Source organism: Bombus vosnesenskii, unplaced genomic scaffold, assembly GCF_011952255.1.
Source record: "Bombus vosnesenskii isolate JDL3184/JDL3185 unplaced genomic scaffold, Bvos_JDL3184-5_v1.1 scf7180000016080, whole genome shotgun sequence".
Lineage (NCBI taxonomy): Eukaryota > Metazoa > Arthropoda > Insecta > Hymenoptera > Apidae > Bombus > Bombus vosnesenskii.
The window spans coordinates 7,501-20,000 of record NW_022884268.1 but is presented as its reverse complement, the minus strand read 5'-3'; the positions used below and the strand labels follow the sequence as shown (position 1 = coordinate 20,000).

The 12,500-nt window shown below is 45.8% G+C and overlaps 1 long non-coding RNA gene and 3 other non-coding genes across 4 annotated transcripts in view; 3 read left to right on the top strand and 1 right to left on the bottom strand.

Moving 5' to 3' along the window:
- The first annotated feature begins 5,160 nt into the window (after positions 1-5,160).
- Positions 5,161-7,083, top strand: LOC117241537. Its single transcript, XR_004495041.1, has one exon. It is a non-coding gene; the product is annotated as a small subunit ribosomal RNA (ribosomal RNA).
- A 440-nt stretch (positions 7,084-7,523) lies between these two features.
- LOC117241535 lies at positions 7,524-10,181 on the bottom strand. Its single transcript, XR_004495039.1, has 2 exons — positions 9,875-10,181; positions 7,524-8,243 (listed from the first exon to the last, which is right to left on the bottom strand). It is a non-coding gene; the product is annotated as an uncharacterized LOC117241535 (long non-coding RNA).
- Positions 10,182-10,404: 223 nt separating this feature from the next.
- Positions 10,405-10,559, top strand: LOC117241536. The gene has a single exon (XR_004495040.1). It is a non-coding gene; the product is annotated as a 5.8S ribosomal RNA (ribosomal RNA).
- Positions 10,560-12,475: 1,916 nt separating this feature from the next.
- The window catches only part of LOC117241538, a 4,083-nt gene continuing 4,058 nt past the window's right edge, over positions 12,476-12,500 (top strand). The window contains exon 1 of the ribosomal RNA XR_004495042.1: positions 12,476-12,500. This exon is cut by the window's right edge and continues 4,058 nt beyond it. This is a non-coding gene — a ribosomal RNA (large subunit ribosomal RNA).

Here is a 12,500-nt window from a genome sequence, read left to right as displayed (position 1 = left end):
ACGAACGCGAAAGGAATTGGTTTTGGGTTGGGCTATTTTTTTTTCGAGCGAGCGGAGCGAGCGAGCAACGGGTAAGAGAGTATAGTTGCGTCGCAGGGACTTTGAAATATTCGCCACTGTTCGAAAGTTCGAGTCGAAATAACTCGAGAAAAAGCGTTATAACTTATCGAAATTATTAGTGAAATCGTTATCTTTCGACTAAATCTAGTCGAAAGTAGCGATTTCACTTTATTTTTTTAAAAAATTTCGTCTTCCGGACCAACATGACCGGGACGTTGGAACTTGGAATTTTTTTCGCCCCGTTACGAAAGTACCGAAAGTTCAACTCGAAATAACTCGCTAAAAAGCGTTATAAGGTATACAAATTTTGCGTGAAATCGTTATCTATCGACGAAATCTAGTCGAAAGTAACGATTTCACTTTATTTTTTTAAAAAATTTCCTCCTCCGGACCAACATGACCGGGACGTTGGAACTTAGAATTTTTTCGCACCGCTACGAAAGTACCGAAAGTTCAACTCGAAATAACTCGCTAAAAAGCGTTATAAGGTATACAAATTTTGCGTGAAATCGTTATCTTTCGACGAAATCTAGTCGAAAGTAACGATTTCACTTTATTTTTTTAAAAAATTTCATCCTCCGGACCAACATGACCGGGACGTTGGAACTTAGAATTTTTTCGCACCGCTACGAAAGTACCGAAAGTTCAACTCGAAATAACTCGCTAAAAAGCGTTATGAGGTATACAAATTTTGCGTGAAATCGTTATCTATCGACGAAATCTAGTCGAAAGTAGCGATTTCACTTTATTTTTTTAAAAAATTTCATCCTCCGGACCAACATGACCGGGACGTTGGAACTTAGAATTTTTTCGCACCGCTACGAAAGTACCGAAAGTTCAACTCGAAATAACTCGCTAAAAAGCGTTATAAGGTATACAAATCTTGCGTGAAATCGTTATCTATCGACGAAATCTAGTCGAAAGTAACGATTTCACTTTATTTTTTTAAAAAATTTCATCCTCCGGACCAACATGACCGGGACGTTGGAACTTAGAATTTTTTCGCCCCGTTACGAAAGTACCGAAAGTTCAACTCGAAATAACTCGCTAAAAAGCGTTATGAGGTATACAAATTTTGCGTGAAATCGTTATCTATCGACGAAATCTAGTCGAAAGTAACGATTTCACTTTATTTTTTTAAAAAATTTCCTCCTCCGGACCAGCATGACCGGGACGTTGGAACTTAGAATTTTTTCGCACCGCTACGAAAGTACCGAAAGTTCAACTCGAAATAACTCGCTAAAAAGTGTTACAACGTACGAATATTTTTGCATAAGTCGTTATAACTCGATGAAACACGTCGGGATTAAGCGTTTATATCGTCCGCGGACGGATATAAAAACGTTCGAACCGACACGACCGGTCGTTGGAACATAGAAAATTCCGAGCCGGTACGTTGGGACTTAGAAAAATTCCGGGCGCGAAAAAGTTTTTTCGAGTTTATTCGTTAAAAGCGTTACAAGGTATGAATTTTTTTGCATAAATCGACGTAACTCGACGAAATACGTCGGGATTAATGGTTTATTTCCGTCCGAGAACGATTTTTTAAAACGGACCTATGCGTCCGGTCGTTCGGACTTAGAAAATTTTCGGACCGAACACTCTTTTTCAGTTAATTCGTTAAAAAGCGTTACAACGTACGAATATTTTTACATAAATCGTTATAACTCGATGAAACACGTCGGGATTAAGCGTTTATATCGTCCGCGGACGGATATAAAAACGTTCGAACCGACACGACCGGTCGTTGGAACATAGAAAAATTCCGAGCCAGTACGTTGGGACTTAGAAAAATTCCGGGCGCGAAAAAGTTTTTTCGAGTTTATTCGTTAAAAAGCGTTACAAGGTATGAATTTTTTTGCATAAATCGACGTAACTCGACGAAATACGTCGGGATTAACGGTTTATTTCCGTCCGAGAACGATTTTTAAAAACGGACCTATGCGTCCGGTCGTTCGGACTTAGAAAATTTTCGGACCGAACACTCTTTTTCAGTTAATTCGTTAAAAAGCGTTACAACGTACGAATATTTTTACATAAATCGTTATAACTCGATGAAACACGTCGGGATTAAGCGTTTATATCGTCCGCGGACGGATATAAAAACGTTCGAACCGACACGACCGGTCGTTGGAACATAGAAAAATTCCGAGCCGGTACGTTGGGACTTAGAAAAATTCCGGGCGCGAAAAAGTTTTTTCGAGTTTATTCGTTAAAAGCGTTACAAGGTATGAATTTTTTTGCATAAATCGACGTAACTCGACGAAATACGTCGGGATTAATGGTTTATTTCCGTCCGAGAACGATTTTTAAAAACGGACCTATGCGTCCGGTCGTTCGGACTTAGAGAATTTTCGGACCGAACACTCTTTTTCAGTTAATTCGTTAAAAAGCGTTACAACGTACGAATATTTTTGCATAAATCGTTATAACTCGATGAAACACGTCGGGATTAAGCGTTTATATCGTCCGCGGACGGATATAAAAACGTTCGAACCGACACGACCGGTCGTTGGAACATAGAAAAATTCCGAGCCGGGACGTTGGGACTTAGAAAAATTCCGGGCGCGAAAAAGTTTTTTCGAGTTTATTCGTTAAAAAGCGTTACAAGGTATGAATTTTTTTGCATAAATCGACGTAACTCGACGAAATACGTCGGGATTAATGGTTTATTTCCGTCCGAGAACGATTTTTTAAAACGGACCTATGCGTCCGGTCGTTCGGACTTAGAAAATTTTCGGACCGAACACTCTTTTTCAGTTAATTCGTTAAAAAGCGTTACAACGTACGAATATTTTTGCATAAATCGTTATAACTCGATGAAACACGTCGGGATTAAGCGTTTCTATCGTCCGCGGACGGATATAAAAACGTTCGAACCGACACGACCGGTCGTTGGAACATAGAAAAATTCCGAGCCGGTACGTTGGGACTTAGAAAAATTCCGGGCGCGAAAAAGTTTTTCCGAGTTTATTCGTTAAAAAGCGTTACAAGGTATGAATTTTTTTGCATAAATCGACGTAACTCGACGAAATACGTCGGGATTAATGGTTTATTTCCGTCCGAGAACGATTTTTAAAAACGGACCTATGCGTCCGGTCGTTCGGACTTCGAAAATTTTCGGACCGAACACTCTTTTTCAGTTAATTCGTTAAAAAGCGTTACAACGTACGAATATTTTTGCATAAATCGTTATAACTCGGTGAAACACGTCGGGATTAAGCGTTTATATCGTCCGCGGACGGATATAAAAACGTTCGAACCGACACGACCGGTCGTTGGAACATAGAAAAATTCCGAGCCGGTACGTTGGGACTTAGAAAAATTCCGGGCGCGAAAAAGTTTTTTCGAGTTTATTCGTTCAAAAGCGTTACAAGGTATGAATTTTTTTGCATAAATCGACGTAACTCGACGAAATACGTCGGGATTAATGGTTTATTTCCGTCCGAGAACGATTTTTAAAAACGGACCTATGCGTCCGGTCGTTCGGACTTAGAAAATTTTCGGACCGAACACTCTTTTCCAGTTAATTCGTTAAAAAGCGTTACAACGTACGAATATTTTTACATAAATCGTTATAACGCGATGAAACACGTCGGGATTAAGCGTTTATATCGTCCGCGGACGGATATAAAAACGTTCGAACCGACACGACCGGTCGTTGGAACATAGAAAAATTCCGTGCCGGTACGTTGGGACTTAGAAAAATTCCGGGCGCGAAAAAGTTTTTTCGAGTTTATTCGTTAAAAAGCGTTACAAGGTATAAATTTTTTTACAGGAATCGTTCTATCTCTATTAAATACGTCGGGATTAAACATTTTTATCGATTTTTTCAAAAAATTAGCGTTCGTCGGACTGACACGACTGGGATATTTTTCCAATTTTTTCGTTAATTAACGTTACAAGGTATATATTTTTTGCATATTTCTACTTATTTTAACGTATTGTAATTGATTATAAACTTGTTTTTTGTCCGTATTCGATATAAGAGTATGTTTACTGATGGAATTTTTCGGTGAAAAAAAAAATTAATTTTTTGGTAAAACTGCATTTCTATTATGTTAATAAAACGTCTGGTAATGTATTTCGATGGTTGGATATTGGCTTTGTATAGTAGTGATCGAGCGTTCGCGAGACTAAGTTCCAGCGTCCCTTCCGAACGGTACGTGGCTACGGAGGTTTTGCACCGTAAGCGCGCGGCCGCTAGCCCGGCCGGCGCCGGCCTTCCGGCTGGCGCTTTCGTATCTATAAGAGAGACGTCGAGCCGGACGGTTCGGTCGGAACAGCGTTGAGCGCGTGGCTATTCTACGGCCTCGGTTGAGGATTCAGTCACCGCTCCTCGAGTCTTAGTGTATTTTACGCTATTTCTCGACTGTTCCTCCGTTCTCGTTCTGGTTTTTTCTCTACACTGCTGCGCCGCGGGTCGCTGTCCTGGACGTAATGACCAAATATCGTGGCAAGGTTCCCCTGAGGCGGGAAGCTGGTGACCTGTGTGTACGTATTCTAACAAAAGTTGTTAGATGCGTGTGTGCTTGTACTAACTGAGCATCGATTCATTCAAAAAGAGTATAACCGTCTGCTTTCTATAAAAACTGCTGCTTTCGCAGAAGTATTCGATGAGGCGGTAGGAGCGTACTATCTTTGCGTAGTATGTTTTCTACCGAAAATGTTCTACCGATTGGGAAGAATATTCTTACGGTATGTCCAGCGTGACGCACTGGGATACGCGCTTGTTCGTTCAGCGTGAGGTGTATACGTGCTTTACCGCTAAGATATTCTAACTGAGATATGTCTTTTTACACGAAGACAGCATTATTAAAGGAGTGTTCCTTTAGAAGTATGATCTTAAACATTCTATATAAGACTATGAGAGAGAGAGAGAGAGAGAGAGAGGAGGTGGAGTTGAGAATTACAAAGTGGCTGCGAGCGGCGTTCGAGGATTATTACTGAAATATGGGTGTATCTCGAACGTCGCTAGGAGATATATTGTATAATATATCTATCTTAAGAACGAAAAGTCTCGTCGTACGGTGCTTACGTCCCACCTACGACACTAAGAGAGCTTAAACGAAATTTATAAGAATTGTTATACGAATAAGATCCCTGGTTGATCCTGCCAGTAGTCATATGCTTGTCTCAAAGATTAAGCCATGCATGTCTCAGTACATGCCGCATTAAGGTGAAACCGCGAATGGCTCATTAAATCAGTTATGGTTTCTTAGATCATACCTACATTTACTTGGATAACTGTGGTAATTCTAGAGCTAATACATGCAAACAGATTCCGACCAGAGATGGTAGGAATGCTTTTATTAGATCAAAACCAATCGGTGGCGGATGGCTCGTCTGTCCGTCCATCATTTGTTTTGGTGACTCTGAATAACTTTGTGCTGATCGCATGGTCATCTAGCACCGGCGACGCATCTTTCAAATGTCTGCCTTATCAACTGTCGATGGTAGGTTCTGCGCCTACCATGGTTGTAACGGGTAACGGGGAATCAGGGTTCGATTCCGGAGAGGGAGCCTGAGAAACAGCTACCACATCCAAGAAAGGCAGCAGGCGCGCAAATTACCCACTCCCGGCACGGGGAGGTAGTGACGAAAAATAACGATACGGGACTCATCCGAGGCCCCGTAATCGGAATGAGTACACTTTAAATCCTTTAACGAGGACCAATTGGAGGGCAAGTCTGGTGCCAGCAGCCGCGGTACTTCCAGCTCCAATAGCGTATATTAAAGTTGTTGCGGTTAAAAAGCTCGTAGTTGAATCTGTGTGTCACAGTGTCGGTTCACCGCTCGCGGTGTTTAACTGGCATTATGTGGTACGTCCTATCGGTGGGCTTAGCTCCGCGCGGGCGGTCCAACTAATATCCCATCGCGGTGCTCTTCACTGAGTGTCGAGGTGGGCCGATACGTTTACTTTGAACAAATTAGAGTGCTTAAAGCAGGCTACCTTCGCCTGAATACTGTGTGCATGGAATAATGGAATAGGACCTCGGTTCTATTTTGTTGGTTTGCGGAGCCCCGAGGTAATGATTAATAGGGACAGATGGGGGCATTCGTATTGCGACGTTAGAGGTGAAATTCTTGGATCGTCGCAAGACGGACAGAAGCGAAAGCATTTGCCAAAAATGTTTTCATTAATCAAGAACGAAAGTTAGAGGTTCGAAGGCGATCAGATACCGCCCTAGTTCTAACCATAAACGATGCCAGCCAGTGATCCGCCGAAGTTCCTCCGATGACTCGGCGGGCAGCTTCCGGGAAACCAAAGCTTTTGGGTTCCGGGGGAAGTATGGTTGCAAAGCTGAAACTTAAAGGAATTGACGGAAGGGCACCACCAGGAGTGGAGCCTGCGGCTTAATCTGACTCAACACGGGAAACCTCACCAGGCCCGGACACCGGAAGGATTGACAGATTGATAGCTCTTTCTTGATTCGGTGGGTGGTGGTGCATGGCCGTTCTTAGTTGGTGGAGCGATTTGTCTGGTTAATTCCGATAACGAACGAGACTCTAGCCTGCTAAATAGACGTAACTTATGGTATCTCGAAGGCCCCCGGCTTCGGTCGGTGGGTTTTTACTCCCAACGTACAAACAAATCTTCTTAGAGGAACAGGCGGCTTCTAGCCGCACGAGATTGAGCAATAACAGGTCTGTGATGCCCTTAGATGTTCTGGGCCGCACGCGCGCTACACGGAAGGAATCAGCGTGTTTTCCCTGGCCGAAAGGCCCGGGTAACCCGCTGAACCTCCTTCGTGCTAGGGATTGGGGCTTGCAATTATTCCCCATGAACGAGGAATTCCCAGTAAGCGCGAGTCATAAGCTCGCGTTGATTACGTCCCTGCCCTTTGTACACACCGCCCGTCGCTACTACCGATTGAATGATTTGGTGAGGTCTTCGGACTGGTGCGCGGCCAATGTGATAAGCATTGCCGATGTTACCGGGAAGATGACCAAACTTGATCATTTAGAGGAAGTAAAAGTCGTAACAAGGTTTCCGTAGGTGAACCTGCGGAAGGATCATTAACGATACGATACCAAAAGAATTTGACTTGAACACATATAAAAAAACTATGAAATATATATCAATGGTCGGTAAGGAGCTGTACTCCTCCTGTCTCGACGAAAGTATATACGACGTATTAACAAGCTATATACTTTAACAAACGAAAACGCCAGGGAGCTTGGCAACCTCCGTTGGCACGAATAGAAATATTCTTAAGGAGGAGACGACCCTCCAGCTACGGAATTATACGAAGAGAAGGTGGCACTCTCTCTCGATCAGCGGGATGAAGAGATATATATATATATATATACAAGTATAAAAACGAAATGCGAATGAAACTTATTCGAGGCGCCTGCGTGAGGTCGTAAACAGAAAGACCCGCCGTCTCCGAATAAAACATATATATGAAATTCTAATAAAAGGGAACTCTAGCGTCGAAAGAGCCAACAAAAGTTAAGGCTCGATATCAAACGAAAAAATTACGATGGAAACCAGGTGTAAAGAGAAATGCAGTCGTGGCGCCTGCGAGAGGCCGTACACAGAAAGACCCGCCGTCACGATCTCGTATTTCGTATTTGCATCGTGGAAACCGTACAAACGAAATATAAAAGTCCATGCAAACTAATAAGAAAATCTCTAAAGTGCCTCGTGTCGGGGAGATCATGCTCGCCTATTCTCTTCTATGTTTCGTGGTCTGTGTTGCGTTTGTTCTCCTCCTAGCAACGGGACATATCGAAGACTCCTCTTTGGGATCGAACGAAGCGTCTAGAACGAGTCGACGAGAGCGAAAGAACTTGTAGCGAGTCGCGCAGAGCGAAAGGATACCGATATACATCTTCGAAGGTTCTCTTCGAAGATCCATGGATACCTTCTGCGTCGACTTCTCTCGTCTCTTTCCTCGAAACTCTCGTCGTTCTCGAAACGTGCTTCCTACCCAAAGGGCGTGTGCTCTTCGTATGTCGTTTCGTTCGAAATAACGAAACCACGTGTAACATACTCGTGGATCGGGTAACCTAGAACGAAGACGCATCGCGTGGATGTTGGCCCGCTATGCGACGATGACCGATGATGATGATGATGATGTCGGTGTCGACGACGGCGATGAAGACGATGTGTAGCAACGATTCGTAACTAGTCTAGCCGAAGCTCGTTCAGAGGGGAACGCCGCCGGCTTCGAAGCCTCGATGTCGTGAGTCGGACACCCGTGCCGTCGCTAGAGTTTTTCAAACTCTGCTTCTGGATATTGGGACGAAAGACCGCTCGAGGACGACGACAGCCGTGCGTGCGTACCCCATCGAATTTTTTTTACACCACCTGAACGAGACTAAGGTTTCGTCTAGTCGATCGTCTACCGTCGCATAATGTATATTATATACCGTTCAGAGGGGACCGGCTGTCTATCCTCGTTGTCGTGGGTCGGACACCCGTGCCGTCGCTAGAGTTTTTCAAACTCTGCTTCTGGATATCGGGACGAAAGACCGCGCGAGGACGACGGATGCGAGTCCCATCGAATTTTTGATTTACACACTACCTGACCGAGACTTAAAGTTTCATATTATATACCGTTCAGAGGGGACCGGCTGTCTATCCTCGTTGTCGTGAGTCGGACACCCGTGCCGTCGCTAGAGTTTTTCAAACTCTGCTTCTGGATATCGGGACGAAAGACCGCGCGAGGACGACGGATGCGAGTCCCATCGAATTTTTGATTTACACCCTACCTGAACGAGACTTAAAGTTTCATATTATATACCGTTCAGAGGGGACCGGCTGTCTATCCTCGTTGTCGTGAGTCGGACACCCGTGCCGTCGCTAGAGTTTTTCAAACTCTGCTTCTGGATATCGGGACGAAAGACCGCGCGAGGACGACGGATGCGAGTCCCATCGAATTTTTGATTTACACACTACCTGAACGAGACTTAAAGTTTCATATAATATACTACCGTTCAGAGGGGACCGGCTGTCTTTCCTCGTTGTCGTGAGTCGGACACCCGTGCCGTCGCTAGAGGTTTTCAAACTCTGCTTCTGGATATCGGGACGAAAGACCGCGCGAGGACGACGGATGCGCGTCCCATCGAATTTTTGATTTACGCACTACCTGAACGAGACTTAAAGTTTCATATAATATACTACCGTTCAGAGGGGACCGGCTGTCTTTCCTCGTTGTCGTGAGTCGGACACCCGTGCCGTCGCTAGAGTTGTTCAAACTCTGCTTCTGGATATCGGGACGAAAGACCGCGCGAGGACGACGGATGCGAGTCCCATCGAATTTTTTATTTACACACTACCTGAACGAGACTTAAAGTTTCATCCAGTTTGTCGTCTATCATCGCATATATAATATACCGTTCAGGGGGGACCGGCTGTCTATCCTCGTTGTCGTGAGTCGGACACCCGTGCCGTCGCTAGAGTTTTTCAAACTCTGCTTCTGGATGTTGGGACGAAAGACCGCGCGAGGACGATGGATGCGAGTCCCATCGAATTTTTGATTTACAAGACACACACTACCTGAACGAGACTAAAGTTTCATCGAGTTTATCGTCGCATAACCCGTTCGGAGGGGACCGGCTGTCTATCCTCGTTGTCGTGAGTCGGACGCCCGTGCCGTCGCTAGAGTTTTTCAAACTCTGCTTCTGGATATTGGGACGAAAGACCGCGCGAGGACGATGGCTGAGAGTCCCATCGAATTTTTGTTTTTTTTTTTAAAAAAAAACACCACCCGAACGGAGATGTGTTCTATCTTTCGTCGATTTTTCATGCTTTCAGTCGTCGCGTGGTCGCCATCCGTTCGGAGGGGATCGCCGGCTTCGAAACCTCGATGTCGTGAGTCGGACACCCGTGCCGTCGCTAGAGTTTTTCAAACCCTGCTTCTGGATATTGGGACGAAAGACCGCTCGAGGCGGACGGCCGCGCGAATCCCATCGAATCTTTACTATCACCCGAACGATGGAGAGATGCACGCGCGCTGTTTCTTGAATAATTGGACGAGAGAGTAGAATCAAACACATATATAACATGGGCTGGCCACCGTGCTTACTCGTTCGCGAGATCGTGTGCTGTACAGAGGATTCAGAATCGGGTGTATATATCCCCGTCGTTTCCTGACGAACGGAGCTTCGATCTCGATGGCTGTTATATATCATAATGTACTTTACGCCCGGCCGGCGAACGCGCGTATCTTCGCGCGTTCGTCGGTTTCTTTTTTTTTCGAACGTTTTGTGTCGTCAATTCTATGGCGACTTCTGCGCGTTCGATTCCCGTTGGTCGAACGTGACGGAACTCGGCTTCGATAGAACCGAGAAGAGTACAGTTGAGTACTGAACTGTTGTAAATTTATAAAAGATTACCCTGAACGGTGGATCACTTGGCTCGTGGGTCGATGAAGAACGCAGCTAATTGCGCGTCAACGTGTGAACTGCAGGACACATGAACATCGACATTTCGAACGCACATTGCGGTCCACGGATACAATTCCTGGACCACGCCTGGCTGGGGGTTGCTCACGTAAACCTAAGACTGCTTGCGTTGCGTATCGTCACTCTCCGTATCTGTCTCTCTCTGTCCCTTCTTGCCTTAACAACCCGCCGTCGTTCTTCTTTATATAAGAGAACGTTTCAGAGTCGGACGAAGGTACAAGAACGAGGATACGAATAAGGGCGGACGGAGAGAACATACGCGACGTACGAGCGATTGTTGGACGCTCGTCGGCGTTCGTCGCGGTCGTGCAGAGACCGTGCAAGTCGTACGCATGCTCGATATATAATCTATCGTGTTCACGGGAGACTACGAAACTCTACCTCTGTCTCTCTCTGTCCCTTCTTGCCTTGACGACCCGCCGTCGTTCTTCTTAAAAATTATAAGAGAACGTTTCAGAGTCGGACGAAGGTATACGAAGGGATACGAATAAGAGCGGAGAGAACCGTCACGGACCTGCGTGAGCGCTCGCGGCGTCGTGAGTCGTCCTTACGAGGGCGACCGCCCGCTTATGCACCGCTTCGTGTATCGGTTATCGAACGTATATACTCGTAGTGTTCTCCTCGTGACCGATTTTTTTTCATATCAGGCGATATATGCTACGTTTGCCGGTGTTCGACGCACGAAGGTCCGCGCCCCCGACGTCGTCTTAAACGAATATTATATTTGGCGAGACTGAGAGAGAGAAAGCAAATATGGGAACTCGGTCGAGAGAGGAGAGAAGAGAGAACCAAAAACCTAAACTCGATGGCGTGCGAAACTTTGCCATAATCTACCGTCTTTTCTTAAGACTCTCGTACAGCCCCAGGGATCGAATGCCCACTCCGTCTCTTCGCGAAAGCGACGGACAACAACGAGGACCGTCGCATCGATGGGTCGTCGTTGCGTTTTACACGCTCTGTGCTTTTTTACAAGCCCCGAAAGTATCAGCCGTAGATCCGGGAACGCACACGCGAGATTTCTTCGAACGCTCTGACGACTTAGGGAGGTATGATCCCCAGCGTAGCGCGGAGATCGGAGAGTACACGTACTCGTATCGGGACGAATTTTCCCCGTCGTCGTGTATCTCTCTGCCCGCGCGCCTGGCTCCCCAAAAGCCACGTTCGTCGGAAATCTTACATATTATATATGTAATGCGTGTGCGAACTAGCGTGTGTCTAAGATCGGCTATACACGGGTGCCGCTGTACTACAAGCTCGAGGTGTTTTCCGCAGCGTTTCTGTACCCGAGGAAGATGCGCATGTGAGTCCGTTACGAAGTTGTTCGTACGGTCGTCGTCGGAGAGATCGTAGACGGGGAAGAAGACGATCCCCTTTGGCGAGGCTCGAGAAGAAAACTTTGAGAGAGACGAGGTATACACGCGCGTACGACTATGTCGTGCGCGCGTGTGATTTTTTTTTTATGGCAATTCGGCGCTTCGAGAATAGAGAAAAGAGAGTGTTGGTCATCCCATGCCCCTTCGTCGTCTATCGCTGGACCGCGCATCCTAACGTCGCGCCGGTCGTCCAGTCCCCGAACACACACACACCCGACGGTACGTCTCGCTCGCTTTTTCACTTGCGTGAGTTCCCATACCGGGAACCGCTGGAATCGTCGAGAGAAGAGAAACGGCTGTAGGAGAAAAAGAGGACGGACGTTAAAAACCGGACGATCGTTACACGGATGTCTTGCGTGAGTCTTAGCTCGAACATGATACGACGAACGAAGTTTGGCACTTTGGCGAGATGCATAAAACGCTCGTACATACACATATTGTATATCGAATAGAGAGTGAGTGTTCTCCTTCTATTCGAATTTTTTTTCTCTTTGAGGCGATTTTCGCACAGAGAAATACACACCTTACCTTCTCTCGCACCGAATCTTTCCGAGCTTTCGTTTTTTCTGCGGGTCTACGCAAAACACGACACGAACGAATTTTCGTTTCGCGTCGTGACGTTGAAGCGACCTCAGAGTAGGCGAGATCACC